The sequence below is a fragment of the Sinohyriopsis cumingii genome, chromosome 11 (assembly GCF_028554795.1).
Source record: "Sinohyriopsis cumingii isolate HCF-2022 chromosome 11, ASM2855479v2, whole genome shotgun sequence".
NCBI lineage: Eukaryota > Metazoa > Mollusca > Bivalvia > Unionida > Unionidae > Sinohyriopsis > Sinohyriopsis cumingii.
The window spans coordinates 70,380,706-70,405,273 of NC_142971.1; the positions used below are offsets into that span (position 1 = coordinate 70,380,706).

Here is a 24,568-nt window from a genome sequence, read left to right on the forward strand (position 1 = left end):
TTTCATGTCCAAAGTTTCTCCACTAGGTAAAGAGGGATAACAGTCTTCCATAGCTTCTAATAATCTAGAATGACTTCTCTCAAACTGTTGATTTCTATCGTATTATCAAATTCTGCATACAGGAGGACGTTCACCGTTACATCAGGGTCTCGGTTTGCAAACTGAATTTCCACACGAATCTGGCCTGATTTTATAGGGTGGAAATGTCCCTCGTCGCTGCCTTGGTCAGGAGTGAAATCGAAAGCCCACAAAGCATAGCCTCCTACATAATCGTCGTACGTAATACCGTGACTGGTGTTGGTTCCTAACTGGCCGGTGGCTTCGTACAGGGACAAGTACGATCTCAAGTAATTCTTCTTCTGAAAGTCAGGCTCAAAGGGTCGGGTACACAAGGTCTTGCCATCGCGACTGACTTCGATCTTGGACACGCCAAAGTGTTGAAAGTAGAAAGGATTTTTAGCCAAAGCTCCGTTGAAGGCTTCATTTTCGACGATACCAACGATCAAACGTTTGGGTAGCTGTCCTTGGAACAGATGATCTTCGATCATGGATCGCTGTCCCTTGGGAATGGTGAAGGTTTTCACTTCCACGCGTCGGATCGGATACTTAGCGGTCGTTCTGCTCAACGTCTGACTGATGTCGTTACCCACTTTAGGTAACACTTCTACGCGTCGTACGTAGAGCCTGGCTTCCTCGATGACAGTTTTGCAAGCAGTATTACCTATCAAATGGAAAGCGGCACTGCTACGATTCAGTCTCAGGCGGACATTCACCCCGTTCAGCAAATATTTCTCTTGCAACCACATGTCCAAATGCAAACGATCCATCAGTTCTAAACTTTGTCCGTTTTTGATTTTGTCTCTTCGTTCTACAAATCCGTCATTGTTTGGTGTTTTGGTTGCATCAGTTTCGAATGTTTCAAACTGGCCTGCTTCGTCAGCTTCCCATACCACACAGGCATTGAGATGAGTGTTCTTGGCGTCTATTCCGTACGTCAAGAGATTTTCCAGGTACGCTCGATAAGGGTAAGTATCCATGCTGCTGCTGACCAGTTTGTTGTTCAAGTACAAGTCCACTCCGCTAAACAAGGAATGCATGAAATTGTTGACGGGAGCTATTACCTCATCGCCATCTAGAGTCGAATTGTCCTCATCGACAACTTTGACTTTCAAGTACAAGTAACTGCTATTCAGATCGATGTAATCTTCGGGCTGTCCTTTGATTTCAAACTCGATGGGAGCTGAGGCTGTCAATGAGGAGACGGGGTGAAATTCCACCCATTGGGATTCTTGCATCGTCATCATCGTGGGGGGCATGGCAAACAGATCCAGTTCCGTCTTGGAACAAGCGCAAGACTCTCGGTGCATCATTTTTTGGCTCTTTTCTCAATAATCGAAAACGTCTAAGTCTCGAACGGTTCTTCTTTTCTTGGCCTTTCTCGCTTGAAGTCTGGTGAAATGGTGTTTTCTTCGTCGTCTCTTTCTGCCTTGTCCTTGCTGAATGCCTGATTCGGTAGCGTGCAGGGCATTTATAGGTGTGTCTCGTCGGCCTAAAATGTCTTTGCCCGTTTGCAGCAAGACATTTTTGCCTGCCCTCATGAAGGCTTCTTTAGGGTTTTGTTTGTCGATGATGACATTTTGGAGAAATTCTTTGCCTTGCGTCAGTGCCGCATCTTTCAAGGCGTGCAATCCGCGTGTCACCATCGGTTTCAACACTGGGGCCACCGAACGAAAGGCCGATTTCAGCATATCTCCTAAACCGTGTCCTCGTTGTCGAGCAACCCCTCGGTACACTGGATACATGACTTACGAGTCGTGAGAGAACCGTTTTCGAAAATGGAGTTTCACCGTGACTTTTCCTTTGGTGAATGGAATATTTTGTCCCAAATCTCCTTTTATAGCAATGTTGACCGTGTCCAAATACGACTTGCTGACGGGTAAATAGTGAGGATGTACAAATTCGCGGTGTACGTGGTAAGTGTTTCCACCTTCCTGGTCACTGGTTGTGGTACTATCCACTTTGAAAGGAATGACACGCAGTAACGGCACGGAGGTGTGTCCCACCACGTTGTACTCTACCACATCGGAGTACACAAAGATCAAATTCAGTCCTTGGTTCAGTTCTACCGGGTTTCCAAAAGCTCTGTAAAAATCCATATTACTGTTGATCTTGGGGCTCCAATTGTTTGCGACCATTGTTGGATGTCCACCCAAAATTTCAAACAAACTACCATTGAATCTGAGGGACAATATTTGGGTGTCCTGAAATTTCATCAGTAAGCGACCAGCCACTTTATGGTAGTCCAGGGTGACACTTTTTTTGATTCTGTTCAGGGCTTTGCCAAAGGCTAACTCGAACCTGGAAGTAATGGTATCCACCAAATGTTGGCCACTAAAATAAAACCCTGTCGGAATTTTCAAGGTGTAGATACTCAAGGCTGGATTGCTGGTGGATGATTTTGTGATCCCTGAAAACCCGATGTCATTCATGGCTTCTTGTAATTGTTGGTTCAGGATTTCGACCTCAAAAAAGTTTTCAGTTTCAGTGATGTTTTGGATTTGTGTAGGGTGAATCATTTCCACTAAAGCCACTTCCCAATGGGCTTCGTGATCTAAGGGGATGGCCTGAGGTAATTTAGCCGTGTAACAGCACAACGTGTTGTGGGGAAACACCTCCATGGAACTGTCACTGGGTAAGGTTAAGTAAAGTTGGTTTTCGTGACTCATAATTCCAGAGTTCTGTGGCTCTCCGAGGGGTTAGTGGATGTCAGAGGCGTGTCTCCGTCCAAAATGGGGTTCTGGTTGTGATTGTTGATGGAGTGGTGACTGGCACTGGCACTGGACACAACGTTCCTGTTCGAGGAGAATTTCAGGGTGGGATTGGGAAGCAGGTAACCGATGCAACTGCTCAATAAAATGGTCCACAATTGCTTGTCTCCTTGTTGCAAACTCAAATTGGCGATGGCTGCCCCGATGACACAATACACCACGAAGATTTGGCAGAAAAAGACGATTTGCGTTTTAGGCACACGTTCTCCACACCACACCCACAAGGGTTGGTTTTGTAAATCTTGCACAGAAGAACTGGGTGAAGGAGGAGTGGTCGACGTAGCTGCGTCTGATGTGTGAAAGGGCATGATGGTCACTTCTTTTTATAGTCGATGACTTGCGAAGCGTCGATCCAAGAATCGAAACTGGGTGGATATCCTTTCCAACGTACTTTCACTTCTTTGACACGTCGTTTGCCCACTTTACGGGTTCTGCGTTCGAGAATGCTTTCGATGTCGTACACGTCGTCTTCTTTTTTGGTGACACGTTGTAACTCGGGCAAATAAAACGTTCCTCTGAGCACTTCTCCGTTCATGTCTTCCAATTTATAGACGGCAGGATGACGGCCATGCACTCGTCCAGTGACGCGAAACAATTCGGTCGTCCAGTTAGGTAAGTAACCTTTGTCGAAAGTGCGTTTGGTTTTGCCAGTGCGCACCCAATCTCCTACGGCCAGCTCTCCACTTTTCTTGGGGACAGCCTTCGTCGGGGACGTACCAAACAGACGCTCAAACACCAACACTTTGTTGTCGGGAGTCACGTCTTGCGGGGCACGTCCGATGCTTCGATGGTAAGATTGGTTGTACGCTTGCACCAGGTGCGGTAAGATGTCGATGTACTTCAGAGTGTGGTGATGCATAAAATATTTCCACATGCGTTCTTTCAAAGTACGTTGAAAACGTTCCACGATGCTGGCTTTGGTTTCGGGATTCTCGGTGGTAAAAAAATGAATGTCACGTTTCTTTAATTCTTTTTGGAAAGCTTGGTTCAGAAATTCGGTGCCTTTGTCCGTTTGCCATCGAAGAGGGTGACGACCGCTTTGTTTCAACACCCGTTGCAGGGCTCGCACTAACTCGCTGCTCGATTTGGAAGTCAAGGGCACGACCCAGGCAAATTTGGAAAAGACGTCGATGACACAAAACAAATATTTGTAACCACGATTGTAGCTGGCCAAATGAGAGACATCGGCTAAATCGGCTTGCCATTGATGATCGATGCCTTCCACTCGGGTGCGACTTCTGGCAAACTTGCCTCGAATGGGTTTGTGTAAAGTGTAGGTAGCTTGTTCTTGTAACCATCGTTGCACTTGAGGTAAACGGAGACTTTTTAGTCGCGTTTTGGCAGCACGATACAATTTTTGAATTCCTGCGTAACCTGCAGGATGCGAGGGATCGTAGTAAATGCTGGCTAAGACTTTTTCCATTTTTTTTATTTTTTGTGTTGGTGTGTTAATAAGTCACTCACTCTTCGGTGATGCTACTTTGGGTGGGACGAAAGGGTGGTTTGGAAACGGATTTACGTGTCCGATGGGCTACGGGAGTAGAAGTCGAAGGTAGTGGTGGTGGAGGTGGAGGATGGCAATGGAATGGCTTTGGTTTTCTTTTCTTTTTTCGCTTCTGGTTTCCCTTCTTTCTTTTTCACTTCTGTCGAAGGAGGCGTGGACATCATCTTTTTAACCCAAGCTTTCATTTCTTCTCGTTGGGGTGTGGGGGACGGGGTCAACAAGGATGCTGCAATCTTACTCGAAATGGGAGCTGCTGACGGTGTTTGAAACACTTCGCGCATCTCTTCTTCCTCAGGTCTTTGTGGGGTAGCATCTCTGGTGACCCTTGGGGATGGTAGTGGTGGTGGTAATGATGATGATGGTGCTGGACTTTTCATCAAGGTCTTAAAATCTTTCAGAGTGGGTAAAGCTGTTTCGTCTAAAGCTTTCTGGTGAAAGAGTTGCAGTCTTTGCAAGAGTTGACCGTACTTTTGCGATTTTTCTGTTTCTGACAAATCTTGGCGATCCATCAAGGATTGCAATTCGTGTTGTAACTGGGACATCTCGCTCAAATTGGGATTGGGAGGTAAATGCGGGGTGCGTTGTTCTTGCCACCGATGGTATTCCATCCATCGTTTGTAAGGCACTAAAGCTAGTTTTCGTCCTCCCATGGGGTTGTCAGGGGTCGATTCTGAGATCTTGGAACTTCCGAGGCCTTTTTATCTTGCTCCCACCAGTCCTCCCAACATGGTTCCCAAGACTCCTTTCAGTATGGGGCCTAACAAGAGAGGTAAAATGCCTCCACGTTGGACCAACATCTTCTTTTTTTGACGAATGGGAATTTTCTTTCGAACCATTTGGCGAAGAACGTGACGATGTTTTCCTAAGCATTGTTTCTGGTGTTTGGACAAAGGGATCGTGCCTTTCAAAACGTTCAAACAACATTCGCACACGGTATCGATGACCTCTTTGGAGGCCGTTTGAATGAGTTTTTTTCGTAGGGGTGAAGAAGCTTTGGACAGGACAGATAACATGTCCCCATGTTTAGCTAAACGTGGTGGCAGTCCTTTTCTTTTCTTTCCTTGGGGTTTTCTGGAGGGTGACATTTTTGCTTGTGGGTTCCGGGACATTCACCGAACAGACACTAACGTCGATGACTTAACGCACACCCTTTTATCTTTTTTTTTTGGGACTATCGCTTTGTCATGAAGGTGACAATGTTTTTCCCAAAATCGCCAAGGAATCCTCCCCTTTGTTGACGCCTCTTTTTCTTGGAACGACTGTGTCTTTTCTTAGGGTAATGTCGATGCTTGGCTAAGCGCTTTGTCGGATGACGCGTCTGCCTTTGTCTCTTTCTTTTGTGGCTTCTTGGAGGTGACATCTTTTACAAGTTCACTGATACCCCGACTTGGTCACAGGCTCTTTTTATACTGGAACGCGTCGCCACTGATTGTCTTTACGTTTTATCAGTTTGAGGACAGGCATGACACGTCGTGCAGGGGTACGCAACGGACTAAATCGAGCCAGTTCTTGCTTGGACAAATCCAGTAAACTTTGTAACATGCCCGATCTTTCTTGGACTTTGATTTTGGGAGAAGGTACTTTGTGAGCAGCAGCCACTGCCACTAAATGGGAGGGTCCTGCCACTGGGGAAGTTCTTTTGGGGGTCATCAACGGAGATGTTCTTGGTGTGATCAACGTCTCCAAGTACTCTTCAGTTCTGGGTGTCATCAACGGAGAAGTGGATGAACGTGAGGATGCCGGAGACGCAGTCACTGCCGTGGCAGGTCGTGGTTTGCGAGTGTAAGGTTGCGTCCTGGCCGAAGTGCCTCTCTTGCGACTAGTTTTCTTCTGTGGACTTTTCTTTTTCTGGGGACTTTTTCTCTGTTTCTTTTTCTGGGGGCTTCTTTTCTTTTTCCGGGGTGGTGGTGTCTGGTACGAGGAGGGTCCTGCCACTGGAGAAGTTATTCTTCTTGGGGACCTGGTCTTTTTCTTTTTCTTCTTGGGGCTTCGTTGGCCTTTTGTCTTGGGGATAACTTTGGGGGCATTAGGATCCCATCTTAAGAGTGAGCGAATGATGACCCCTCCTAGAGTACCTCTCCCTCCAGGTTTCAAAATGATTTGTTTTTTGGGTTGAGTGTCGATGCGGGGATCGGCCAGTTGGACCAAAGCGACTTTGTTTCGATCGAAAAAGCGTTTGGTTTGATGAGGAATCTGAATGATTCCTTGGAGTAATTGACATGCCGTCACCGTGAACCATCGTAAGACTTCTTTGAGACTAGCTTCTAAGACACGGGCTCGTGTTTGTGGATTTTTTTCTCGACTGATGCCATACAAGGCACGAATCAATTTGACGGGAAGATGCGACTGAAGGGACGTCATGTTCACACTGTGTGAGACAGACGAAAAAGGGTCAGAGGTTTTTATAGATTTTTTGATGGGGAGTGAAATGAAGTCGAGGACGGAGACGTGTACAGGACAGGCCCTCCGTCTTGGCACCAGTGGTGAAACAAGTGGGTACGAAATCGCAAATCCTCGGGGGTCGTAGGTTTCAAATCGACGAGTAAATAGGCGTGTGGCGTTTGAGTGGCATCGTCGTACGCCTGAGTCAGCCAAGGCGTTCCTAACTGTTTGGCTAAGACTTGCACTTGCGATTTATCTCGAGGGCTTTTAAACAAGACCACGTAATGCGCATTGAGACTGATGGTGCGATGGGCTTTACTTTGTTGAAACAAATTTTGGGTGATGTAAATGACACTGGCATTACGGTGATGCCCTTTGCGCGTGAACCACAATTTAATTTCTTCTTCGTCTTCTCCTAACATGTCGTCGAAAATGACCAAATGGGTTTGACGGGAGTCAGAGACGATGCCGTCGTCTTCTTTAGGAATGCCTTCCACAAACACGATGGAATCGCCTTGACTTTCTCGCAAGAGGCTGTACGCCGATTGCCACTCTTTGTAACACCACACGATCCGTTGAGGGGGCCGATCGATCAAATGATGTTTATGTTCGATCAAACGTTTGACGAAGTCGGTTTTGCCTGAACCGCTAGGTCCAGCAATGAGCATGTTAAAGGGATGGCGAAGATACAAAGCCTCCCAACTGGCACGATCTAAGTGTTCGTCGATGACTTTGACAGTAGAGGAAGAGGGAGCAGAGACAGTAGAGGTAGCCATGGTGTGAGAAATGTCACTTGTGACACGAAAACAAACAAGACAAGAGTTTATATACTTTTTTTCAGAACACGTTTATTGAATGTTTTTTTTCAAACATGAATACGAAAGACAAAAATACATAAAAGCCAAAGGCTTAAGTACAAGGATAAAAGACACATGATAACTATGAACGTGGAATAAACACAAGTGTCTGTACAACATGTTTTGGGTAATGTTCTAACCAGTTCTATAGTAGGGGGTAAGGTCACACAAGTGTCCTCCCGAAAGGGTCTTTCAGGTCTGTCCACGACAGTCCTGTCCTGGGTGACGGGTTCTTCTGGCACCGTCACTAACACGGGTTGAAAAGTAACTTTTTTCCTTGAACAACTCTCGTGCATACTGGGCCACTTCTTGGGTCCAAGCCTCAAAATCCCATTCTTTCCAGGCACGGACATCTGTCCAATGGGGATGTAAGTCACAAGCTACACACACATCGTCATACACGTCTTGGGTAGCTAAAAGTTGACGAATCTTTTTTTCCCGTAGAGGTCGAGAAGTATCCAGATGAAAACGCAAGGCTTTGAGCAAAAGAAGTTTTTCGTGACCATTTAAGGCCATGGAGGTGGTAAATACTGATCGTAAAGAGTCCACAAAGAATCGGCTGGTAAACGAAATCCCAGAAAACAAGTCACTAAAACACATACCACTTGTCGTCCCAAATTGAATGGATACAGTTCTTGTAATAATCGATGGTAATGATCCACGGTTTGAATATGGTCATTGAGTTCCTTCCACGGAATCTGTTGGATGACATGTGACATAAGTCGTGGCATGGCAGCCTGTTTTTATAGTCTCTTTGTTTCGGAAACAATACACGTACTTTCTAGCCAGAGATCTTCGTTCTCCAGTAGGGAATCTAAATCTTGCATACTGTAACCGAAACTTCAGAGTTCGTTTAGAAGTTTCCTCTTCCTCTAAGTAGATTCCACGTAAAATATGTTGATAATCCTTTAACTTGTCTTCCTCAATGTATTGCTGTAGGTGAATCTCGAAGTAACCAAAATAATGAACATTTCGATCATTCACTAACTCAAAGTGTTGAACAAGGTCTGACCACTGAAACAATTTCTGACGAATCAGTTCTCTTATACCATTCAGGTACCAGTGGTTAAAGATCTGGTGACGTAACGGATGCAATTGTTCTTTACGTTTGACTTGTATTTTCACCAGCTCTCGGTAAATCCTTTCTCTCAACTCCACAGGCAAAGCACGAATGTTCTCTAGCAAAGTATCCATGAATAGGTCATACTAAATCCTCTTTGGTCTGACACAAGAAATGTACTGTTTGCACAAACATGGTTTTACTTCAGTGTCGAATTTAAATCGTTGAGTCACTAATCTACACATTACAATTCGTTCAGAAGTTACCTCTTTCACTAAGTTGACATTGTGTTCAAGATGTTGGTAATTCGTTAACTCTTCCTCTGGAATTCGATGCAGTACGTTTACAATGATGTAGGTAGAATCGTCCATACCAAACCAATCCTTTTTAAAACTAGAGGATCGTTGATCAATGTCTGTCCGATGGAACACTTTCAATTGAATCAATCCTTGTATAGCCTTCAGGTACCAGTGGTTCAAACACCGGTGACGTAACGGATGCAATTGTTCTTTACGTTTCACTTGTATTTTGACCAGCCCTCGGTAAATGCGTTCTCTCAACTCCACAGGCAAAGCACGAATGTTCTCTTGTAAAGTATCCATGAACAGATTATTATGGTAAGAAGTTACTTCAATGTCTCGGTCCCACTAAGGGTAAGTAATGACAATTCGGTGACCATCGAGCATGTTCTACGTAGGCCGAATCTTGCGGTTCCCAGTGGTGAAGTGACACACCGCAACTGAAGCACTTGACTTTATCTCCTTCGCCCAAGTAGAAAAATCCGGCTCTGGCTAATTCTTCGGGGGTCGGTCCTCCCAGATACTTAGGCCATTTTCCTTTGAACGATTGAAGACGATTTTCAAAGTCGCAGTATTCCGACAAACGCACAGGAAACGAATATTCGTTTTTCACAGGTTCGTTTCGATGAGGGTTGAGTGACATATGCAGGAGTTTGCTCAGGGCTGGATGACATCCGTAGGGAGGTAAACGTGAAGGTCGACATTCCCCTTTAAAACGAAACCCAGTAAAATGTCCAAGAGGACGAGCAGCATCGCTTTCGCATCCCACAGGTTTGACACGCACAGCATCACTTTCCATGATAGGGGTAGGGGCACTAAAGTTCCCATGATGCTTTACGGCATCGCTCAGGTCACAAGGTACAGCATCGTATCCATCGCAAGGCTCACAATCGCACTCGTCTGCAAACTCCGTTACGCAATTACAATGGTAACCACATGGACAATCGCAGTTTCCTTCCGGACATTTTCCGTCGCAATGCCTGGGTCTTATCCATCCAGTATTAGTCACACTAGAGGAAGATACAACTTTTTTACAATCCCCAAACTGGAACGATGTCTATTTCAAAGTATTCATCTTGTTTGCTCGGTCTTGGTAGTCACAATGAACTATCGATCTTGCCTAGGGTTCCTTTTTTATATACAGACCAATACCGACGTGACCGTACGGTAAGGTGAAATGATTGGGAAGTCGAACTCGCTTCTGGTATACAATTTGATAGACTTTTTCCAAGGGCCGACTGACGATGTGGTGAGTGGGTAAACGTACAATTTTGTTCGGTTGGTAGGTGGTCACTTTAAAGTTTCCATCCTCTCCCGATTGCAAGGCTTCTTTCAATACCCCAAAGTTGACCACTCGACTGGTACGATGATTCAGAGTCAGTCCTTTCACTTTGCACGTCGTGTGCACTTCTCCTTGTTTGTCACGGTATTCGTAGCCGTAATTTTTGGGACCACCACTGACAAAACTTAGAATCTTGTCGTCGGGATGCTCGTCTGTCCAGGCTCCTAAACGGTCTCCTTCGATGTTAGGGTGATGTTGAATCGGGTGATGGATGTAAATGCAACTGTCCGTGTCAAAGTACAGGACGCGTTCTTCTAACAGTTCTAAAGCTTCGTACAATTTTAAGCGAGCATGGGCTGTCAGGTAAGCCGCAATGATGACATTTCCAAAAGGGTCGTCTTGTACAAAGTCCAGATCTTCTTCGTAATTGACCAAGATTAAATTCTCTCGAACGACGTCCACGTGTTTCATGTATTTGGTTTTGTCGTGAATCATCTGGAAGTAGCGGGAAGGTTCTGTCAAATATTCCGTCTTGGGTAAACACGGTCGTTGTGCCATTTTACCCCACAAGCAATTTAACATCACTTTGGCAAACGATCGCCTGCCTTCGTTTTTTTCGATGTGGTCTAAAGAGATGCCTTCTTGTTCGTAGTATTTCTCTTTGAATTGTATTTGGTCTTCGGGAGTGTGACACCAGGAAGGATAGCCGCTGGCTTCTTGCTTCAGTTTCAAAAAGGCATCCACGTAGTCTGCGAAAATGCCTTTCTGAGTAGGGTCACCCTTGTGGTATTGTTGTGTCTTGGGAAAGTGGCAAATTTCGTACACTTCTAACATTTGGTATCCCATGTCCATAGCTTTGAACAATTCTACGCTGACCCAGGTTCCCGTCAAGGCCCGTTCTTCCTGGCTGTGCTGGCAAGGTTGGTCTTGGTTGCACGTTTCGGCACAAGTACGGCACAAGGGAAACATCAGTTTGCCTTGACAATGGTGAGGTAAGACGGGATGGTATAGGTTCGTGGGAGGCAAAACTTTACACTTGATCAAGCCTTCGTATTGTCGAATGTTTTTCAGGTCGATGTGTTCCGTTAACAATTGCGGGTGCCCTACAGGAAAGCGACAATATTTGCACACGTAGGGATACAGCGAACACACGTCCAAGTATTTGATTTCTTCTCCTTTCTCATCGTCGGCTTGGTACAGCAAACAGGTGGCATTGGTCCTTCCTCCGTACAAACTATCCCTCGGGTTCAGCGGGTCCATGAACTGGTAACTTTCCACGAGGCGTTTAAACTCGGGATCGGTTTTCATACGGTGATCGTACTCGTGTTCCCACATTTCCACCACTTGGTATCCTTCCTGTTCCAACTTTAGGCGTCGCTGACAAGTGTCCTGGTACAAGTCTTCCATGGTTCGTTGTAAAAACTGATTTTTAGTGCCACGGTCAGGGTAACAGACGGGACATCCGTGAAATAAGCAACCGTTAAACTCGTACACGATCTTGGGGTTTTCTAAGTCCCAGCCATCGACCGAATACGTTCCGATGGTCTTTTCGCCCCCTCCGTTGCGGGCATGCTGAATCCACTTGTCTTCCTTATCGCACAAGTAATGTAACCAACGTAGGGCTTTGACCGAGTATTGACGTTTGACATAGTTGGTCGTTTGAGGACTGATGACAGCCACGGTGTTTTCAGGCATGAATCGTTGTCGATACACTAAGGAACACGCTTTGGCAATGGTGCAAGCTTCTTTCAAAGGATCGACCCCTCCGTGTTCCATGAACAGTTCTCGAAATTTTCCACAGCAACGCCGTAAAATGTCCACGTCGGAACGACAATACTTTAGCATTTCTTCCTGAAAGTCGAAAGGGTCCGAAGCGTGAGCCTGGTACCAAGCGTAGAAAGCTTCTCGTTGTTCGGTACGCATGTTGTCGGGGTCGTAATAGTGAGCCTCGGGCAAATGGGGTAGAACGGCGTGTTGATTGGCTTCCGTATTGAAAAAGTGTGGAAAGTACCCTTTAACCATTTCTGTCATTCCAAACGTTTTAGGCATTCGACTCAAAGGCATGGCCAAATAGCTCATCGAATCTTTAAACTGTACTTGTCCCACTTGCATGAAAATGATTTTGGCTCCGTTCAAAGTCACTTTAGGACGCTCGGTGCCTTGTTCCGTATAGTACCTCAAAAGAAACTGTCCATCGTATCCGGAGAAATTGTGAGCCATCACCGTGGCATGACGATGACAATCTCCGTAACGTTCGATGTCCTCTTGGCTCCACGTCTTGTCGACGGGGTCTAAGACCCATTGGGCAAAATCGGCTAACGTGTTTGGTCCCCGAAAGATTTTTTCACGCCCTCCAGGAATCTTGCTGCAGAGAGGGCAATGACTGAAGATAGGTTCTTGAATGCACTTCTCGCACGCTCGATGAGCCACGCAGAAATTAGGAATGTGAATGCCAGTCTCTTGCATGCATTCGAAATCGAAAAAGATGAAATTGCCTTTCTTCTTGTGACCGTCCTCTTTCTCTGGTGGGGGTTGGTATTTTTGCACGTAACATTGGTGTTCCAAGTCCACGATGTGGTGACAAATGTGACATTTTTTCTTTCCTGAACATACGTGTGCCTTGGTATTATTGATACGTATGACTTGTTCACACGTAGGGCACAATCTCAGGAGTTGACAAGCACATTTCTTCTGTGAACCTTGCGTTTTCAGATGTTGTTGGTAACAGGTAGGGCTGACAAACGTACGCAGACAAGTTGAACAAGGCACTGGTTCTTCGCTCAGACAGGGTGAAGAGGCCAAACATCCTGAGCATTTCGATCCACAATGCTTGTGTTGCTCTCGATTATTATAACCATGGTCACATTTCTCGCAGTAATAACCGTATCCCAGGAATCCGGTGATACTGGTAATGGTATCGAAATGGTCATCGTGATGATAAACGTGAATGTATTTTCCGTCCTTAAAATCTTGCCCTCGAAACAACAAAGACCCGCGCACTTCTTGAGGGTACACTTTCAAGGTGTATCGTGGAGCTAGGGCATCTTGCAATTTTTGCATCTCAGGAATGCCACAGGGTGTGTCTTTGGACATGCCAGCTTGTCGTAACAGGAGTTCTGCTTCACTTCGTTGTTTGGCTCGGTCCGATTGTCGAATGTTCTCCCAGTCTCTTTTCCATTCTACCGTGTCGTTCTTGTTGGCATAGGTTCGTCCCACCACGATGGCACGGGCTAAACACATCTGGTCATGAGGATTGTGAATTTGGACAAGGCTACGCTTAATGCTGCGAAGGTCGTTCACCAATAACATCTTTTTGCGTCCGGTTCCTTGAGGAGGAGAGACGTGGGTCATGTCCAATGTGGCTTTTCCATCGGTGATGTCAAACTGGTCATTAGATTGTTGCACGTGTTGAATCTTGTCCATGACTTTGGAAGCGGTCAATTCTGCAGGGGTGCTAAACTCGATCCAAACAGGGGATTTCAAACCGTCGTGTTGTATGGAAAGTCTCAAGCGATCGTCTTCTTTGGGTTGACATTGTCGCTTGAGTGCAGTGAGCAGAGAATCCCACACTCCGGTGATGAACCCTTCTGCTTTCTCTAACGGTACTTCGGACCTGAAATCTTAAAACTTCACCGTGTATTTGTAAGCCGTGGTTCTAAATTTTCTAGAGGAGCGCTTTTCCGTCTCTCGAATGGAATAGTATTTTTCAGGGTTGACTAAGGGTGACGAACTTGGTTTAGAGGGTTCTGATTCTGGTTCACTCATGTCCTCTTCAAAATCACTGGCATGAATTTGTGCCAAGATTTCAGCCCTGGTACGAGGCGATAGATCACGTTTCTGCCTCTTACTTTCTTTTTCTTCTTCTTTCTTCTCGAATGAATTAGATCGTTTCATCTTGAAAGCAAAAAGTCAAATGACTCAAGTTCAAACACCATGAGCTACTTTATAGTCATAGCAGACCAGCGTATATAAAAGGGTGTGTGTCTTATCCTTTCACTATTCATTTCACTCTCAAGCCGAGCACAACGATGGAAGAGACTAACCAGATGGAACGTTTCGTCAGAGCTTTGAGAGGGGTCATTAGAAAATTCTCTTCAGACCAGCCTACGGACTACTCTCCTTCCTTTAGAGATAAAAGTCAAGATACTTGCTATATCTGCCAGAAGAAAGGGCATTGGTCTTCAGAGTGTCCAGACCGTCAAAAAAGAAAAAAAACAGGGGATAAAAAAGACAAAAGTCAAGATACCTGTTATTATTGTAAAGAAAAAGGACATTGGTCTCCAGATTGCCCAAAAAGAAACAAGAGGAGTCAGAAGAAAAGAGGAATTCTTCAGAAGAAGAGAGGGATTCTTCAGAAGAAGAGAGGGGTTCTTCAGAGGAAGAAAGCAGACAGGTGAAGAAAAAGAAACAGGAGAAGAAAAGAAGAAGGGAAGAAAGTGAGGAGGAAGAGGAGGAAAAGAGTGTGACAGTGAAGAAATTCAAAAAAACAGAGAGACTAAAAAAGGAGAAAGAAGAAGTCAATGAACTTTAAATTAAAGTGTTGTGTTGTGAATTGGATTGTAAAAAATGAATAAAAGAATAAATGAATGATATAAGGTAAGAGTCTTTGAGTTTTGATTTTAAAATAAGAAGCTACACTCACGCACTCATACAAAGACACGTACTATAGGGTAAAATGGGGTGTTGAATAACTTTTTTGAGTTATTGGCAATTTGAAATTGTATATCTTTTCGAGAAATGTGGCTGGCCCTGAAAAGGGCCTTTTTTCTTTATGATGTAGGGGTGAGTTTAAGCAATCAACTTTAACTGCCTTATGCCTTTGCCACGGCCAAGGCCTACTTCTGGACTGCGTAATGTTGATGATGATGATAATGATTGGGTTGAAATCACTAAGGGTGGTACGGTAGGCTTAGTCACAGGGTTGACGTGTTTAGCTCGGGAAGGTCGTATTCTCTTCGGTCGTGATAAAGAAGTCTGATACATTTGTTTCAGACTTCTTAACTCCGCTAAAATGTCCAACAGTACCGTGACCGTTTGATTTTCACCCTCTTGTTTCTTTGCTGCTACTTCTTCTTGCTGTTGTTTTTTTTCTTACCTCTTCTTGTTGCTGTTGCTGTAGGAGAAAAGCCTGTTCCGCTTCCTTTTGTCGTTGAATAAATTTCTCCAATTCTTCTTTCTGTCTCTGTCTAAAATTCTCCACTTGCGGTAATGAAGAAGGTAACGAAGGTTCCGGAACAAATTCTTGCGAGGAGAGAAAATCGACAAAATCCCAATTCACCTCTTCTGAAAGTAAGTCCGGGTTCCCTTGGGCGGTCTCCCCTGCTGGTGCACCCCATTGGATCGTTTTCTGAGTTTCCGTCATGTTGAATCACTGTCGCATAGATTGACTGCACACAAGCGCTAGCGAATCTATATAGACTACGTGACGTCACAGACTGCTCTCTTCGGATTGGATGCGGGCTGACTGAATTCTGTAACGCGTGTTAGGATTGGTGAATGAACTCAATCCGTTTCAATCCTTTCTGTCCCTATAAATAAGCGCAGTTCACTGCATTGATTCACCTATTGTCGGAGCCTCAACATGTGGACAGATGTTGAATCTTCAACCCTTGTGTCAACAATGATGTTCAGGACGGACATGCTCATGTATGTCCGATCCAAGTGGACCGTTGTCCACAGGACCAGCAGCAGCCTGTGGATAAGAAGAGTCTATATAGAGAGACAAGGTTGCCTCAAGAGGACTCTGATGTATGGCCCTGCTGTAAGACGAAGTTTGAGGACAAGAAGATGTCGCAAATGCCCTTTATGTTAAGGGCATATTAACATAAACCAAAGGCCCTTTTCAGGGCCAGCCATATTTCTCGAAAAGAGATAGTCTTTCCATTGCCTACCCCTTTTTTTATTTTATTTTTTATTTTATTTTAAAAAAAAAAAATAGAGACCCTCCCTGTTTCAATTTTACATAGACCCTATACAGTCCCAAGGGGTTTTTGGCCATGTTAAATTTACATAGACCCTATATTGTCCCAGGGTTTTTGGCCATGTTAATTCCCATAGACCCTATATTGTCCCAGGGTTTTTGTCCATGTTAATTCCCATAGACCCTATATGTTCCCACGATTTTTCTCCATGTTAAATTTACATAGACCCTATATGTTCCCAAGGGTGTTTTTAATGATAAATCCCATAGACCCTATAAGATCCCCCTTCACTACTCATGTTGTTATTGGGTTCAACGCAAATTTTAGAATCACCACCGTCTTCCACTTCAGTCTCTATCATAACGATTGTAAGTTGATACATTTGTTTCAAGTCTGAACTCGGCCATGATATGCATATATGTAAATAGTGGATAATAAATACTCTCCAAAGTAATGTCGTTCCAATATCATTTTATACAATGACTGGATATGAGATTCCATAATCGTGAACACAGGTAGTAGGAATGCCTATTTATGTAGTCAGAATAATATTTGCAAAATACATTGACTAGATAGAAGTTACCGTAATTGTAAACACGGGTAACATGGCTACGTTTGTGTGCAGTTAGACTTACCCTGGCTGATAACTGACCAACACCCATTATGAACACGTATAATATGAATTCGCATTTGTGTAGTATAGTAATCATATAAAAAATGATACTTACAAAATTTGTATAATTCCCTTAAACTGTAAGCTTCCTGAATTATAAGTTAGACATTTCGACATGCATTTATTTTGTACCTTGACAGGCAAAGTTGTGACGCTATTAACAAACCCGCCAATCAATGCACATAAATTCTGAACCATGCAGCAACAAGTAGCTAGGTACTGAATAGATAACTCCGTACCTGGCTACGTTATGCTGTTGAGAAATATTAGTTCACGGACATTTGAAGGATAAACATGAATTGTATCGCTAGATCACGTGCTTTGTTCAAACTAAGAAAGGCAGTTAAAATAAAATAACGACCTAATGAGGAAGGATCAAATTATGAAAACAAAACTTCGACCTTTTCATACAAGTCTTTCTGTTTATTTGAATTTAGTAACTGGACTATTTGCATCTATCTATCTATCTGTCTTTTTTTCTTTCTTTCTTTCTTTCTTTCTTTCTTTCTTTCTTGTTGTTCCTCTGCCAGATACTGCTACAGTGAATTAAAATCCTCCTCTTTCTTTTCCTTTCTTTTCCTTTTCAACTAATGTTACCACCACCACCATGACCATGACTACAACAATTACAAATACTACTGTAGCTACCACTACTAAGAGTGCCGCTGTTGCTACCACAATAAACGGCACTCAGCATCTCAACAAATAGTATTGTCAGAACTACTGTCAGGACACCCAATCTGGTCGAACCACTAGCACTGCCAATCCAGCGATTATGGCTTGACTCTCTCACTACAATGAAATCAGCACTTATCACCTCATCACAAAATATGATTGGAAACATTGCTACTGTTAATGATGTATTTATTGCCTTTACTCCTAAATTAACTGTATGCTCTGTTTTATACATTCACTGCCTGCTGTCGCTATTAACGCCTCGTTGATATTCATACAAACGCCACCGTTTCAATTTTTTCTTTCTCGTTTTTGCTCTTCTTCTGTATTGTTGACACCAGCAAAGCTGCTGCAGATTCTTACTGATCGATAAAATAAAATCCAGCAATAAAATCGCCAGAGTTGATGCATCTGCTTTATTTATTTCATCATCTTTCAATATACCACCATCATCGTATGTACTATAAATAGATATGCTCATATGACACATTGGGTGTAATAAATTACTTAGTCCATTTGAAATAACGGCGTTCAGGACGGTCTTACAGCAAAGTAGTATGAAACAAAATCATACGAAATACCCACCTGCCAAGTACATAAGCCTTAAGTCCCGCCGTGCTTGCTAACACGAGCCATCACAGCGTTATCGACATTGATCCCTCTATGTTTACTAACGTGTGCCATTGCAGCATTGGCCACATTCACCCCGCTGTACTTACTAACGTGGCTTATTACAGCGTTCGCGACATTAGCCTTATTAACTTTGCTAACGTGAGTCATTACAGCGTTAGGGACATTGACCCCGTTGTGTTTGTTAATGAGGTAATTACAGCACTGTCGACAATGACCCCGTTTGGTTTGCTGGAGTGGGCCAATACAGCGTTGCAGACTTTACGCCAATGTGTTTGCTAACGTGTGCCATTATGGCGTTGCAGAGATTGTCTGCTAACGTGGGCCAGCGTGTAGACATTGATCCCATTGTGTTTCCTAACGAGGACATTTACAACGTTGTCAGTATAGATGTTCACTGACTGTAGTAGTGACGGCGGTCATCTTGGTGACGATGATTGTGGTGGTGATGCACCGACAGCGATTCAATTAATATTGTTGTTTCCAACTCCACTATTTCTACATTTTTGTACCTATTTAACACAGTACATATGTTCTCTTCTGATATTTAGGCACGGTTGCATCTTGCTTAGTCTTCATGCAAAAAGATAATTACAGTCCAATATCTCAATACTGTAAAAATGCCGTTATGTATTGCGCGTAAATTACATATCAAATTGCCTATTTTAGCCCATGCAATATAAGTTCCATAAAACATATTGTCCCTGAACAATTGAATGACAGATTATTGTGTTGATAAAATATAACTTTACACTCATTACGCTCTGTAAGTGATATTTGACCATACAACACCCAACCATCCATTAAGTCTATTTGCAATATCAATAGCCAGGGCCGACGGGGATTGGGGACCAGGGATATATCATCTGGCCCATAAAGGGGCCAGGCCGAACAACACTTTTAAATTTTCTAAAACAAAAATTTTATTTGAACAAGAACTAGAAGAGGCTCGGGTGTTTCTCACCCCAGGGCACGTGATAGCTCTCTACGGCACTACGAAGTATACTTGATTTGGAACTGGAACCTTGGTGTAAACACCATACCTGTCCATAAGACTGTAACTCAATATGCCTCAGTATATTTGAAAGAAAAATTGCGTCCACGTTCCTTTGTAATCACACTTCCTTTGTCCTCGTGCAAATAGCGCCTCACACTTTCTTTTGTCCTCACAGAACCTGCTTACCCCACACTTTAGATGTTGCTTCCTGTGGGTAGTAAATTAAAGTTAGTGACAAAATTTTACTTTAATTTTCAAGGATGAGTTAGAAAACAAGGTCAAATTTCATTTGAAAGATCGCATCTGCTCCTTTCCCGTTGACTTGTTAGCAGAAAAAATTCCAGGTAATAGCTTTTGATTGTCTGTTCTTAGCTGAACACCCTTCAAAGGACATAGTTAGTTCGACCTGTATAATACTTCTCTCTTTAACGGGGTTATCGATATTGCATAGCACGAGGATATACTCGAGCGATTGATCGATCGAGAGTCGGCTTGACTTAAATAACTGAAGTTTCCTTTTGGCTGTTTATTTGGTGGGGCGGTATGTTTATTAATTATTGCAGTCACAACCTTCTGCATTTAGGTGTATGTATGTATGTATGTATATATATATATATATATATATATATATATATATATATATATATAGAGAGAGAGAGAGAGAGAGAGAGAGAGAGAGAGAGAAATAATTATACACCAGACGCAACGGAAAGTGCTATACCTGGATTCTTTAGGAGAATACTTGATAATAGTAGGAAGGATTTGATACGTCCTTTGTGAGCAGTCAACGGTTATATATATATATATATATATATATATATATATATATATATATATATATATATATATATATATATATATTATAGCCATATTCGTGTGTTTAGTTAGCGGTCAGTGATATAAATATTACGGGCAGTTTTGACCTTTGATAAAGTTTACTAAGATCATACCTAAACACGATAATTTAAAAATCTGCCCACAAATATATAGAGTTCTGCCCACAAATACGTTATCATGGAACAAATATATAAGCGTTCTGCAAAGATTGATTAAATTATACAGATTTCTGCTACTGACAACATGAGATAATATATGTCTTCGGCTGTCTAAGGCATATATAGCATCCATTCGTTAATCAAAAGCTACATCTGAATTTATATACAGATTGTGTCGACTACATTGAGAACATGACTTTCTGGTGTGCGAGCGCAGACTGGTTGGTAAAAACGACGATAAACATTTAATTAGCGTACTAGAGCAATATTTCATGGTCAGCGTATACCTAGCGGAGACACGGCATTTCTAATTAAACTAAGATATATGTATTCTAGTTAGATTTATTTTTGCATTGGCCTATATAATTTTCAAAAATATATAGCTATTTTAACTTCAAACTCAATGTGTACTGCACATTGCAATCGTAATGCCTGTATTGAATCCAACAGGAACAACTTGTCTGCTTTGCAGCAAAATTCAAAGGATATGAATATCTATCTCATTCATGCCCACTTCTCAATATCTAGACGACAAACGTCCATTTTTTGTTTCGAGGGTGAGGGGGTCAATAGTTGAATGACCCGATAGTGTTGTATAAAATCTTCCCTTCAAACAATCGGAACTAGTCCAATAAATCAACTCACCAAATCTGTTTTGATACTGATTGACGATAACCCAACAATCAATATCAAGGGCAAGGAACTGAATTTTCGTCATAAATCGGAACATACTCGTCTTTTACACGGTTTGTTAATAATTATATTTCCAGTATAACAAGTTGTGCATTGACACCATATGGATTGATCTGTGCTAGTAAAATGACAGCCTCTGCTAATGTTTGACATTTGTCGTGAAGATGATCACATATCGCTATATCTGCAGTGTGGTAGTTTATAGTGATGTCTTGCACTGGGGCATTATGCTGCAGACATGCAGCATCATGACACACCCAGTTATATTATCATGACATCAGTCCGACAAGCGAGGCAGCCACTAGTACCACTTCTTTAAGTCTTTGGTGTGACCTGGCTGGAGTTCGAACCTATGATCTCACACATCTGTGGTGGACGCTCTTACCAGGGTATTACAGGAGTCAGCTTCTTTATATCAATACTATTAAAGTAACCATTTGACTGTTATACACCGACATTTGCTTCGACAGTTCAGGAATTTCGCATCATTTTCTTTTGGACAGTTGTGCCACACAAGTTTTAACTTTGATTTAGAATCATCCTGATAAGTGCTACTGATTACTGCATTTTGTGGAGAAAATGTAGCAAAATAATTAACGGTGGATTGTATGCCTAGACGTCATGCGAAAACAAGTTGGAAATATCTTTGTGTCAGCAACTGTAACATGTTAGTTTCCATCGATTTTGGAAAGAAGAAGCTCTGATTACGCTGTAAATATTAACAGTTCACACCCTGTTTAAAAAGCTCTGTTGACTGTGATTAACTGGAACTGTTAATGTATTATGAGTAACTGGTTAAGGAATTTACTAATTGTTTTAGATATGTATTAAGCTTAAGTTGAAAGTTCCAATCAATTAATTTATTGTCTTCAAAGTGGACCATATGTAACTGGAAGAACATGTTTCCTAGATTTAAATCAAGTAAAAGAAACATTGTTCAATCAAGTAATATAAAATATATGTAAATGTACTTACACTTGCATAAATACATTTATGGGTGGTGTAATGAGGTTGGATCTACATTTTACCTTACTCTATTATGATAATGAGGTGAGCCAGGAAGTGCCAACTGAATATAAAATGTATGTAAATCTACTTACGCTTGTGTAAGTACATTTATGGGCGGTGTAATGAGGTTCAACCAAGTAATATACAATATCTGTAAAACTACTTATGCTTACGTCAGTACATTTATTGGTGGTGTAATAAGGTTGAGTCTCATTTTTACCGTACTCTGTTATTATATAATTGAAGGGCCATTCTGAATTGTTCCGTAGTGGTCACATGGGTTTCTTTGGCCAATCATTTGTCGGGACTTGGCAGTGAGTCTTCCGCTTGACAAACTTGGTACATGTCATGAACTGATACAAAGCTGCATGCAGAAAGCAAAGATGACACTTCATAAATCTTCAGTCCATAATCGGTACCCTCAATGTTGCTTGTGCCGTGGTACTCCCAGGACGAGGATTCATTAGTCTCACATTTGGAGTTTCATATGCCCAACACCACATTCGAATCAATAAAGCAGTAAAATCTTATTTGATTTTGTGGAGTCGGTTTCTTCAGCATTTCAGTGGTCGCTCTTTCTTCTTATCAGATCGCTGGCTGAATTAGGATACACTGAATCTCTTCACTGACGCTGCTAGTGATGTTGGCTACGGGGATGTTTGGGCTCTATATGGTTTCATGGAGTTTGGAATGAGGAGTGGAAAGAGAAAAGCATTACTTTTCTTTAACTTCACCCTATTGTTGTAGCTATTCAATTATGGAGGCAGTTGCTTGCTAACAATTGTATTCATGTCCATACCGATAACATGGCCTTAGTTCATATCATCAACAAGCAATCGTGTAGGGAATCGAACGATATGTATTTGAGTCGGCGACTGGTCCTCACCTGCCTCCACTACATTATTTTGTTCCCTGCTCGTCACGTCACGGGTCTTCAAATGTTCTTTCTCGCCAACAGGTGCACAGATTTCTCCAGCTCTCAACTTGTGCAGAGGCAATTCCAAAACAGATCCCGGAGTTAGCGATATTAACAGACTGGGACTAATTTGTCCATGTTATTACATAGTGCTCTTTCTCCATCTTAGGTAGAATCCTTCAGGGGCAGTTGGAAGCATTACATAGATTTTTACCCGCTTTAAAACTCCACAACACATTTCCGGTTTTAAGAAGCGATTTTGCACTTTTTATGTCGTATCTTTTTGAAAAAATTATTCACCATTAACCATATCTAAGTATGTCTCGGCTGTTGGCTATGTGCACAAACTAAAAAATATCCCTGATCCAACCAATTCATTTTTTATTTAAACAAAACTCCTGCAAACGCCTCGTAAACATTTATAGCACACTTACCGTAGATAGATGCCAGACTACCAATTGATAATTGCATTCTACAAAAACTCGTTCTAGTCCTGCCAACAACTACTCACAATACCTTTCGTGAGGCTCTGTTTAAGTCTATGTTTCTTCTTACATTTAATGCATTTCAGCGGATAGGGAAAAAGACTGTTAGATAGCCTGGTTGCAGAATCCAGACTTGCGTCAGTTCTTTCAGGTTCAGATAGGTGATGATGGTTTAGTTGTCCAGTTTACAAATTACAAACACTCCAAGGGTACGCTTTTTTGCCTAACTGTCTTGCCCCAAAACGTACAAGACCAGTGCCCTATCCACGCGCTGCATCAATATTTGCAACTATGGGATTGTCAGGCGGGACCACTCTTCCTTATGTCTAGGAGGTTGCACATAACTAAGCAAGAGTTCAACCAAGCCCTACGCACATCGCTCCTGCAATGCGGTTTTAATCCTTAATTATTCAAGATTCAGTTTAAGGATTGGGGCAGCCACAGAAGGTGCTAAGCAGGGCCCCTCAGACAGTCTTATTCGGGTCTTTGGTAGGTGGAGCTCCGATGCATTTAAGAAATATATACTCCTGAGCTATAGCATTTTCAGTTTGTAATTTCGTGCGGACTTCCGTTGTTGTACATGTCATCATATCACTTCCTACTGCCTTGTTCTGCTTTCTAATTTTTCTTCTTTCAGGTCTCGTGAGTGCACAAGCCACTACAGCCGACCAGATCATACAGGCACTGCACTTCATATGGGTTAATTTCACTGGACAACAAATTTTTACAAAAGTCATGTTACTGAAATAAAATTAGTCAATTCTTATCAATTTTTATGTGCTGAACACGAATATGACAGTCAAATTGCAAAATTGGCTCTAGTTTTTTTGTAATCTGCAAGAAATTAATGTTTACATAACGAAATGCATTCCAATAGTAAAAGGTCAACTGTAATAGCCTACCTATAAAAAATCAAGTCATTGACTACATCTTAGATTTCTTCGCCTGTCTCTTGTACAGCTGTTCGGGAGCATCTCTGAGGAGTGTCCAGCAGTAGTCAGCCAGCATTGTAGTGGACCATTTTCCCTGGTATCTTTGTTCCATTGTTGCGATATCTTGATGAAAACGTTCGCCGTGTTCATCACTAACAATACCACAGTTGCTAGGAAAGAAATCCAAATGGGAATGAAGGAAGTGAATCTTTAGAGACATATTGCAGCCAAGTTTCTTATACTTCATCAACATGTCTTCTACTAGTTCCTTATAGTTTTCTGCCCTAACATTTCCGAGGAAGTTTGTAGAAACTAGGCGAAAAGCATTCCATGCTTGATTCGCGTCACCTTCCAGCAAGTTGTTGAACCGGTCATCTTTGAAAAGCTCTCGAATCTGAGGACCCACAAAAACTCCCTCTTTAATCTTTGCT

General features: G+C 42.6%; 1 long non-coding RNA gene across 2 annotated transcripts in view; it reads right to left on the bottom strand.

The window, feature by feature from the left end:
- Positions 1-18,135, bottom strand: part of LOC149788675 (uncharacterized) — a 45,796-nt gene extending 27,661 nt beyond the window's left edge. The window contains exon 1 of one of the 2 annotated variants that reach the window (XR_016424199.1): positions 16,862-18,134. This is a non-coding gene — a long non-coding RNA (uncharacterized LOC149788675). Of the gene's footprint in view, positions 1-16,861 lie in introns of both variants that reach the window. The other variant, XR_016424198.1, reaches the window with a different exon arrangement.
- Positions 18,136-24,568: the final 6,433 nt, after the last annotated feature.